Genomic DNA, 11,031 nt, shown 5'->3' on the forward strand with positions numbered 1-11,031 from the left:
ACGTTGGATGGAAGGTAAGCTGGAGGTCTTTCCACTGAATTCATGGAACATTCAAGTTCCAGGCCCTGAACTTGGCCGTGACCTTCTGAAATGTTCAAATCGCTCTCTGGAAAACATGACCAGACCTGCTCCCTCGTGCTGCTTTTCCTGGCTGCCGACACACAGTAGATTCTCAGTGCTCTATTCTCTCTTCCTGAAAGTTTGTTTGGATGATTAAGCTTGCCCTTGAATTTTATTTGTTAGCATATTGATTTCCGCATCAAAAATTAGGTGAATACTGAGGGAAGCGTTTTTCCTAAGCAAATTACAGTACAGATAGAGTAGAAGTGTGTCCTGTTGATACGTGCCGTCCCCCTCCCTCAACTGAATCTTGCTCAGATTTTCTTAAACGCTCTTGGAGGGGATATTTATCCTCATTTGATCAATTCCAAAAAGCCCAGCTGAGGTGGCTTTATGCTGCGGGAATTCATTTCGGAGCCTGAACGCAAGAGATTAATGATAAATGAAATCAATATATATTTGATGATCTAAGTGCAGAGTATTAAAGTCAGGAACTATGGGTGGGGTTGATGGCGGAGGGTACGAAAGGAAGACTTGCAGACGGCAGTGGAGCGGCAGGAAGGCTGGAAGGAAAGTGCAGAGGAGGGCACAGTCGCGGCTTTGTTCTGCCCTGCCCGCAGTGCCCCAGCTGTGTGGCCTGAAGCAAAAGGATCCCCCAGCAACGCCGCCAGTCCCACTCTTGGAGTAGCCGCGTCTGTGGGCTTTCAAACGAAAGCAGGTAGAAAGGGTCCCTCTGCCGTTTGCCTCGTTCTCAGTGCGTTTTCTGAGTTAACCCATACTGGCTCCCGGCCACCCCTGGGGCTCCTTTTGGGCCCTTGCAAACCATTCCTTTAAAAATCTGTTCTATCGGGCTTCCCTGGTGGCGCAGTGGTTGGGGGTCCGCCTGCCGATGCAGGGGACACGGGTTTGTGCCCCGGTCCGGGAAAATCCCACATGCCGCGGAGCAGCTGGGCCCGTGAGCCATGGCTGCTGAGCCTGCGCGTTCAGAGACTGTGCTCCGCAACGGGAGAGGCCACAACCGTGAGAGGCCCGAGTACTGCAAAAAAAAAAAAAAAAAAAATCTGTTCTATCAAACTCTAGTCTTCGGTCAGGTAAAAATTTTAAATCATATTCATTTTTTGAATCGGTCACAGAATCATATGAATCACAATGTAAAGGTACAGTGAAAAGCTTTGCTGCCACCCCTCTGTCTGCCTCGTTCAGCACTGTCTGGCCCTCCGCTATCCTTCTAGAGATTCCCAGCGTGTGCAGAAGCAGGTAGGTGTGCGTCCTCTTCCCTCTCTGTGCACGGATGGTGGCGGGAATGGTCACGCGTTCCATGTGGTGAGCCCCGGAACCCAGCCCGCACCCTCCCACGTGTGCGGTGTGCTTCACTCCTCTCCAGCCTGTCCCTCATCTCTCTGTGCTTATGAGAGCCGTTCACGACCTTGTTCAAAGTTATCTCCGCTTCTGGGGTTGTCATTTCCCTGGGCCAGGAAATTTACGCTCCTTAGGTGGTTTTCTTGGGCTTGAGTTTCCTCTCACTAATGTTTGGTCTGCCCTCTGCAGGGCAAAACCATTTTGGGGGGCACGTGTGTGCGGGGCGACAGGAGAAGGGGCAGAGCTTTTGCCCTTAATTGTTTTCAGCAAACCTCAACTCCTTTCCAGGATTAGCCTTCCAGACCATTTTCTTACAGGTTTCTGCCAACTTCATAGTCAGGCAAGGCTCTGCGTCCTGTCCTTCAGTTTTACGCAAGTCCTCGACTTTGCCTGGGTCACTGTCACGCTGATTGCTTAGGGATCACCCCTTTCTCCCGTCGGTGTCGTTACTCACTGTGGGATGGGACTCTCCCGTTTGGAGAAGCATCACGTGTTTCGTTACCTGTAAGACGAAGTTAACCCCACCCATCTCAGGAAGTGGGGAGAACAAAAGGCAATGGCCTCTGTCAGGAACCAAGAACAGAGCCTAAAATGTAGCTATCTTTATAAAACCTGCTTTTCCTCTCAAACCATCCTCCATAACAGGATCTCCGAGTTAGGAAGTATGGCAATTAAATAAAATCCACCTGCTTTGGACTCTGGGGCATCTTGACCAGGCTCTTCCAGCTCTGCTTTCCTAAGATGATACGCCTTTTTCTTCCTTGCACTTTGTCAACAATTCCTTTTTCAGTCAAAGTTAATGTTTTCCTTTTTGGTTCCAAGCAGTAAAATTAGGGCCAGGTTTTGACTAAATATGTGGAAGAATGTCCTAGCAGCCACAGAAGTGCAGGGAAGCGTGCTGCCCCAGGAAACAAAGAGCTCCCGGTTATCGGTGGGGAGGTTTCATTCTGCGCTGAACTCCTTGCTGGAGGTGTTGGAGGGCGATGGGATCACATCCTCACTAACGTCCTTCCCAGCCCTTGAGGGCTTGCTGTGAAGCTCAGAGACCTCCTCCTCAATGTCTTCTCTTGTCTCCTTCCATGTGGGAGACACTGCTCCATCCCCTCGGACCACCAGGTACCTGATGACTCCAAACCTGCATCTCTGCCCCAACTTGCACCTGCCTTCTGGAAACGCTCCTCCAGCTGCCCACGGTGTCTCGTGGCTGTTCTGCACGTGTTGCGTCCGTCCGTTCGTTCCTTCAACAAATGTGTCCGCTGAGTTGCAGGCATCTTCCCAGGTGCCGGGGACGCAGCCACGAGCGAGACAAGGGAAGCCCCGGCTCTCCTGGGTCTTACACTGCGTTCGTGTGGGATCTGTCAGAGTGATGCTCACCCCTCTCACTGCACTTGTTTCCGTGCTTCCTCTAGCATCTGACTCCTGCCGACGGCAGTGCTCTCCCGACACCCAGATCAGCTCTCCTGTTATCCGTCAGCCTCCTTTCCTTCAGCGTGTGATTGTCTTTGTCACCACGTCTACCCACTTCTTTTCATTTTCTCTGGGTTCCCCTGACCCCACCTGGCACAGTGTCTCTCACCTAAGGCACAGAGGCTTCCTGGTTGAAGTCGGGCTGCTGGTAATGTTTGCCCCACCCTCTTGTCCTGAGCGACTGGGACCAGTTTGGGTCAATTCATTGACAAAGTTGGTTAAATTGGGGAATCCTAAAAAATGAAAGATATACTTTAAACATTTTATTTTCATCTAAAACGTTCAAGTGCTTTCACTCACTGATGTCCAGTTACAGAGCCAAGGTATTTTCTTGGAGCGCACCTGTCGGTGGGAACCCTTTGGCATCTTCCCACACCTGTAACACACCTTCCATGATTTCCAGCTTTAAACAGGAGCAAGGACTTAGGTGCTTCCGAAGAAGACTGCCTGCAGAATCCTTTCACGTGTTTGCTAATGGTCCCCTCATCATTTAGAGCTACTTTGGGCATTTTTTAAATTGAAGTATAGTTGATTTACAATGTTGTGTTAGTTTCAGGTGTACAGCAAAATATATATTTATATGTAATATGTGTTTTCAGATTCTTTTCCATTATGGTTTATTACAAGATGTTGGATATAGTTCCCTGTGCTATACAGTAGGACCTTATTTACCTCTTTTATATATAGTAGTTTGTATCTGCTAATCCCCAGCTCCTAATTTATCCCTCCCCCATCCCCTATTTTAACAGCTCACTTTCATCCAGTCTTTTCAAACCATTCAGAGTGGCTTTTGAGGAAACAATCTCTCTCTCTCTCTGCGCTATTTCATTGGTTTACATAATAATTAAGTTACGTAAATAAAATCACTGGTACAGCTAGCATAAATAGGGTTGGAACAAATAGACCTACTCTCAGTATGCAGACAACCCATGTGGAGAGTGCTGAAGTGCATGGCTGTTCCAGGTGGGGCCTCCCAACCAACTGTGCTCATCCTGCCCAGGACACTGGTCAATGTGTCCTGTTCAAATGGGCACCTTGGTTATCTTGGTGAGCTGGTTATATGTAAAATGCTAGGAAGAGGGTGGATGAATAGCAGGCTTTGCATCAGCAGGGCCATCATCCTGAACCACAGCTTTGGATGGCCCAGCCCTCTGCTCAGACACCTCGGGCTCTCCCGCGGGAGACCAGGGGCAAAGCTCCTGCCCGGATCCAGTGTGATCCCGCAGCAGCCTCGGCCCAGCCCTGTTATTGCCTTGAGCTCCAGTCCTGGGCCACAGGGGGGCTGGTTCTCCAAATACACTCAAGACTTTCCAACAATCAAGCCTTTGTTGGCCCTGGTGAGCAGAGACCCGGCACTGCTCCTCCAGGACGCACGTCCATGCCTGGCACCTCTCCTGCTGGCCCCTCCTGCCACTATGGACCTTGACAGCAGTGCTGCTCACTGCAGGAGGGAGGACCGACTTGTAAGCATCACCTCCTCCGTGAAGACTTTCTCAATCCCACAACAGGATGAGCTTTTCCCCTTTTAAAGATACGCTGCGTTTGGGCTTCCCTGGTGGCGCAGTGGTTGAGAGTCCACCTGCCGATGCAGGGGACACGGGTTCATGCCCCGGTCCGGGAAGATCCCACATGCCGCGGAGCGGCTGGGCCCGTGAGCCATGGCCGCTGAGCCTGCGCGTCCGGAGCCTGTGCTCCGCAATGGGAGAGGCCACAACAGTGAGAGGCCTGCGTACGGCAAAAAAAAAAAAGAAAAAAAAGAAAAAGAAAACAAGAGAAAAACGCTGCGTTTGTCTTTCTGCTCAGACCTCCCCGCGTCCTGCCCTGTACTGCTCTTTCCTGCCTCTTCCTTCTCTGCTGCTTCCAGTGGCCTGTGCGCTGGACCTGGTGGCAGCACACTCAGGAATCAAGCCCATCCCAAGCGTGGCTGAGGCCTCTCTCTCCCCTTTATCTCATCTTCTTCAAAGCCAGTATCTTTCTAGCCTTTATTCCTGGCATGGAGGCACCCCCAGGCTTCAGTCTTACTAATTGATTTGGAGTAATGACGGGGCTCTTTTTAGTTCCGAAATAATTCATAGAGTCTTGAAGGCTCATCCATTTATCTCCCTTTACTTATTAAAAAAAAAAAACCCAGCTTTATCGAAGTGTAATTTACATATCACTAAATTCACCCATTTAAGATGTGCAAGCCAAAGAGTTTTAGTCAGTTTACCAAGTTACAACCATCCACCATGACGGAGCTTTAGAACATTTCTGTCACACCAAAAAGATGCCTTGTATCGATTCCAGTCAATTCCTGTTTCACACCAGCTCCAGGCAACCACAAATCTGCTTTCTGTCCCTACAGATGCGCCCTCAACGTTTCCTGCCACCTTTTGGTTGTTGGAGTGTTTTTCAGACCAATATATGTGCTGTTTGCCTGAGGAACTTTTCTTCTGATTCAGTTACTAGACTTCTTTTGTTACCCTCTCTTTGACTCTTTCTCCCAGCGTTTAAGTTTCTCTTGGTTTTCTTTGTGTGAACCTCGTTGGCCTTTGACTTATTAGGAAAGTTGAGGTTTCCCCCCTCCTTTAGAAGATGGAAAATGTGGAGAGTGTCATGTACAACACAGGTGCTGAATATTATTGATTGAATAAAGCAGCCTAAGCCCCATGCTCCTGGGACTTCCAGAAATCACTGAGGGGAACACGACCCACTTTGTGCTCCTAGACTTGGAAGCTTAGGGAAAAACTCACGTTACACCCGTACGTAGGTGGCTATTTGGTCTAGGCTTCTCTTTCACATATAACGTGAACTTCAGAATCTGAAGGCCAGTGGTGAATTTTTATTATTTATACGAAGCTTCAAGGGAAGGTGATGGGTAGATAATAAGGCTCTTGTAGGCTCAGGGGGTGGTCTGGACGTGGTCACCTAATGAGTCAATGGCTGAGACAAGGACAGACAATGGGCATTTTTATTGTACAGGGGTCTATAGTGCTAATGACCATTATCTCAATCTGCCTTCCTTTACCCTGTAGCGATGTTATTTATACTTAAGCTAAGCCCTTTTGGAGATTTAAAAAATGTGTTTTCTCTAATTCAGGAAGGGTTTTCAAGATTTTCTCCCATAGTTTACAGTTACTTATTACAAGAAACTATTTGCTTTTCTGAATCCCGAAAGAGTCGCTTCTCTTTGAAGATTCTGGGGCCAGCTTCTCCTGAAGGCAAAGAGGTAGAGAAAGAAAGAACAAGTGCTTTGCAGGCAACAGGCCTGAATTGAACTCTGGCTCCTTCCTTTTTATCTCTGCGTCCTTGGGCAAGATAGCGAATCTCTCTGAACCTGAGTCCCTTATGGAGAAAAAGGAGAGTTACCAGGTCAGATCATATCTGACTCAGCTGGACTTCGACGCTGAGGAAGCGTGCCATGTTGTATTAACAGAACAGAAGGTAGCTGACTCAAAGGAGGTTTACCTTGGGGACACAGTGATGTCGTGGGAGAACCAGTTCTCTCTGTCTTTCTCGTCTACCTTCCTGGCCACCTCCCTTTACCGCCTTGGTGGAGATGGCTGCTGTAGTGATGGTGACTGCAAGCAGGGAGGACAAAGCCCCATGGAAGAAGAGAGCATTCTTCCAGTATGTCCCCTTAAGGGCAAGAAAGCGTTCCTGGACTCTCCCACCAGACCTCCCCCAGTCGCTAGCAAGGAAAATGGAATCACCACGATTGGCTTAGACCGTGTAATTAAGATTCATTCCTGAGCTAAGAACAGTGTGAACTTCTATCAGCATCATGTTCCATGGAGTTCATTAGCAAAGAAGAAGGAAATGGCTGATGGACAGGTGATCCCCGGTGACGGTTATTCCTGTTTTGTGATGTTACTTTAAGCCTGAGGTAGTTATTTGGATCATGGTTTTTGTTAAAGGAATAGCCTTTGTTTTTTAAAGAGGTTTCAGGTTTATAAAAAAAAATGAGTGGAAAGTATAGAAAGTTCCCATATACCCCCTCCACACCCTGCTCTGTTTCCCCCTTTATTAACAGCCTGCACTGTGAGGTACATTTGTTACAATTGATAAGCCAATAGAGATCCGTTTTTTTTTCATTTTTTTTTATTGACGTATAGTTGATTTACAATGTTGTAGATCCTTTATTATTAACTAGACTCCACAGTTTATATTGGAGTTCACTCTTTGGGTTGGTTATACATTCTGTGGCTTTGAACAAATGTATAATGACATGTATCCATCACTGGAGTGTCACACAGAATAGATTCACTGCCTTAAAAGTACCCTGTGATCCACCTAGTCTTCCCCCCACCTTTCTTCCTCCAAACCGCGGCAGCCACTGATTGTTTTACTGTCTCCGTGGTTTTGCCTTCTCCAGAGTGTCGTACGGTTGGAATCATACAGGATGCAGCCTTTGCAGACTGGCTTCTTTCACTCTGAAATCTGCATTTAAGGTGCCTCCAGCTCATTTCTTTTTTCTTTTCTTTTTTTTTTTTTTTTTTGCAGTACACGGGACTCTCACTGTTGTGGCCTCTCCCATTGCAGAGCGCAGGCTCCGGACACGCAGGCTCAGCGGCCATGGCTCACAGGCCCAGCCGCTCCGTGGCATGTGGGATCTTCCCGGACCGGGGCACGAACCCGTGTCCCCTGCATCGGCAGGCAGACTCTCAACCACTGTGCCACCAGGGAAGCCCCAGCTCATTTCTTTTTAGTGCTGAATAATATGGACGCACCACAGTTTGTTTATCCATTTACCTATTCACCATTTGGTTGCTTCCACTTTTAGGCAATTATGAATAAAGCTGCTGTAGACATGTCTGTGCCAGCTTTTGTGTGGACATAACTTTCCAATGCATTTGTATAAATACCAAGGGGTGGGGTGGATCATGTGTTGAGGATATATTTACTTTTGTAAGAAACTGCCAAATTGTTTTCCCAAGCGGCTGTACCATTTTGCACCTCATGAGCAATGAATGAGAGTTCCTGTTGCTTCACATCTTTGCCAGCATTTGGTGTTGGCGTTTTCGATTTTCACCATTCTAATAGGTGTGCTGCGGTATGGATTATGATTTTTTTAAAAAATCTTGGTATAACTGGAAATTTGAACTCTGATTAGCTATTTGATAAGAAATTACTGTCAATTTTTTCAGTTGGGATAATAGAATTGTTGGGTTTTTTTCCTAAAAAGAGTCCTTATCTTTAGAAACACAAACTGAAATATTTACCAATGAAATAGGATGTCTGGGATTGCTTCAAAATAATTGAGGATGGGGGAGAAGTGGATGATGGTATTTGCAACAAGATTGACCATGAGTTGATAATTGGTACATAGTTGATAATAGGTACATAGAATATCATTATAAGATTTCTCGCCAGAGGTCCGCCGAGGCGGCACCGCGTGGAGTCCCCAGCGGAAGTTTCTGTCCGGCCGTGGCAGTTCCGGAGCCTCCAGCCTGTGGCCCGCGGAACCCCCGATGCCTGGGCGAGATCTGGCTTCTGGAGACTTCTCCCATCCTAAGGTGAAACTGCCCAGAAAGAGGACATGGCTACTGAACAGAGGGAAGCAAGGTCTCGGGTGTCAGTGACGTTTGAAGATGTGGCTGTGTTCTTTACGTGGGATGAGTGGAGAAACCGGGCTCCTTCTCAGAGAAACTTGTACCAAGATGTGATGCTGGAGAACTATAGTAACCTTGTCTCATTGGGACTCCCCATTTTCCAAACCCGAGGTGATCTCCCTGTTGCAGCAAGGAGAAGATCCCTGGAAGGTAGAGAGAGAAAGCCCTGGAGGCTCCTCTCTAGGTGAGTGGGTGCGGAATTTCTGCAGGCAGCAGTCTGGATGGAAGAACAGTTATAAAACCACAAAGTCAACTCAAACACAAGGTTCTTCATTTCAGGAGCTGATAATGAAAAGATCCAAAAGGAATGGACCCTGGGACTTCAAATTAGAAAACCCCTGCAGATATGAAGACAGATTAGAGAAAAAGCAGAAAAAAAAGAAAGTGTTCAGATAGTTTCAGTCCCTCACAAAAAAATCCTCACTGTAGAAAGAAAACATAAAAATACTGAATTTGGCCAAAACTTCAGCCCAAAGTCAGTCCTTGTTAGGCAACAGATGGTTCGCAGAGAAAAAACCCCACCAAAATGTGAAATACAGGGAAACAGCTTCAAACAGAATTCCAATTTATTTAATCAACAAAAAATCAACACAGCCGGGAAACGTTATAAATGTAGTATGTGTGAGAAAACCTTCATTAATACTTCCTCCCTTCATAAACATGAGATAAACCATAGTGGAGAGAAATTGTTTAAATGTAAAGACTGTTCGAAAGCCTTTAACGAAAGTTCAGCTCTTATTCAACATCAAATAACTCATACTGGAGAGAAACCCTATATATGTAAAGAATGTGGGAAAGCCTTCACTCTCAGTACATCCCTTTATAAACACCTAAGAACACACACTGTGGAGAAATCCTATAGATGTAAAGAATGTGGTAAATCCTTCAGCAGAAGGTCAGGCCTTTTTATACATCAAAAAATCCATGCTGGAGAAAACCTCTATAAATATAATCCAGGTAGGAAGGCATCTAGTTGCAACGCATCCCTTCCTGGATGTCAGAGAATGAATTCCAGAAAGAAGTGCTATTTATGTAATGAATGTGGCAATACCTTTAAGTCTAGTTCATCCCTTCGTTATCATCAGAGGATACACACAGGAGAGAAACCTTTTAAATGTAGTGAATGTGGGAGAGCCTTCAGTCAGAGTGCATCTCTTATTCAACATGAAAGAATTCACACTGGAGAAAAGCCTTATAGATGTAATGAATGTGGAAAAGGTTTCATTTCTATTTCACGACTTAACAGACACCGAATAATTCTTACTGGTGAGAAGTTTTATAATTGTAATGAATGTGGTAAAGCCTTAAGTTCCCACTCAACACTTACTATTCATGAAAGAATTCATACTGGAGAGAAACCATGTAAATGTAAAGTGTGTGGGAAAGCCTTCAGACAAAGTTCAGCTCTCATTCAACATCAGAGAATGCATACTGGAGAAAGACCCTATAAATGTAATGAGTGTGGGAAAACATCCAGGTGTAACTCATCCCTTAGTAATCATCAGAGAATTCACACAGGAGAGAAACCATATCGATGTGAAGAATGTGGGATATCTTTTGGCCAAAGATCAGCTCTTATTCAACATCGAAGGATTCATACAGGAGAGAAACCCTTCAAATGTAATACATGCGGGAAAACTTTTAGACAAAGCTCATCACGTATTGCCCATCAGAGAATTCATACTGGAGAGAAACCCTATGAATGTAATACATGTGGGAAACTTTTCAATCACAGGTCATCTCTTACTAATCATAAAATTCATATTGAAGAGAACCCCTAGAAAGTAGGTTTGCATGTGTGACATTCTGAAACCAAAGCTCATCAGAATACATGAAAGTGATGTAATAAATGTAATGGATATGAAAAGCCATTCTATGATTTAGTCATCAAAGAATAAATTCCAAGGATAAACCTATGTAATAGATAATGAGAAAAGTGGAAATTGTTCAGTCCTATCAGACACTTTATAATAACCTAAAATGAAGAATTCCGGACTGGAGACATTGACTTTGGGCATTTGTAAAGTAATTGTTTTCTCTACAGCATCGCATGCTGCATATCATATGTAATTGTTGTAAACATCTGGGTGATGAGGGGAAGTGTGCACTGGATTTCCTGTTAAACTGTAAACTTAATACTTTTTTAAAAATAACTGACATTGTAATAGTATATAAAAGATGTGGTCAAAGAAATTATACATTTTTAGAGAAAAGGACCAAATGAAAGTTAAAAATGAATTGTAAACTACCTCTGACTTTCTGGGGTTTGTCCTTTTCCTGACTTGATGTCAAGCTTTGTGCCTGGATTTCATTTAAAAGTAGAAATAAAAGTGTTCTCTTCCTTTGTTCTTCTAGTAAAAAAAAAAAAAAAAAAAAAAAAAAGATTTCTTTCTACTTTTGCATATGTTTGAAGTTTTTCATAATAAATGTTTAAAATTAAAGTTCGAGGCCATGTTATTAAAAAACAGTGCACTCGTAGGTGTTTAGTAAAAATTTCAACCTGTCTTCTAGCACCACCTTCAGATTAAGCTCAACCCTTAACGGTATTATGTAT

At 45.1% G+C, this 11,031-nt stretch overlaps 1 pseudogene; it reads left to right on the forward strand.

Moving 5' to 3' along the window:
* The first annotated feature begins 8,236 nt into the window (after positions 1–8,236).
* Positions 8,237–10,803, forward strand: LOC132478996 (zinc finger protein 354A-like; annotated as a pseudogene).
* The last annotated feature ends 228 nt before the right edge of the window (positions 10,804–11,031 follow it).

This window comes from Mesoplodon densirostris, chromosome 18 (assembly GCF_025265405.1).
Source record: "Mesoplodon densirostris isolate mMesDen1 chromosome 18, mMesDen1 primary haplotype, whole genome shotgun sequence".
In the NCBI taxonomy this organism is placed as follows: Eukaryota; Metazoa; Chordata; class Mammalia; order Artiodactyla; family Ziphiidae; genus Mesoplodon; species Mesoplodon densirostris.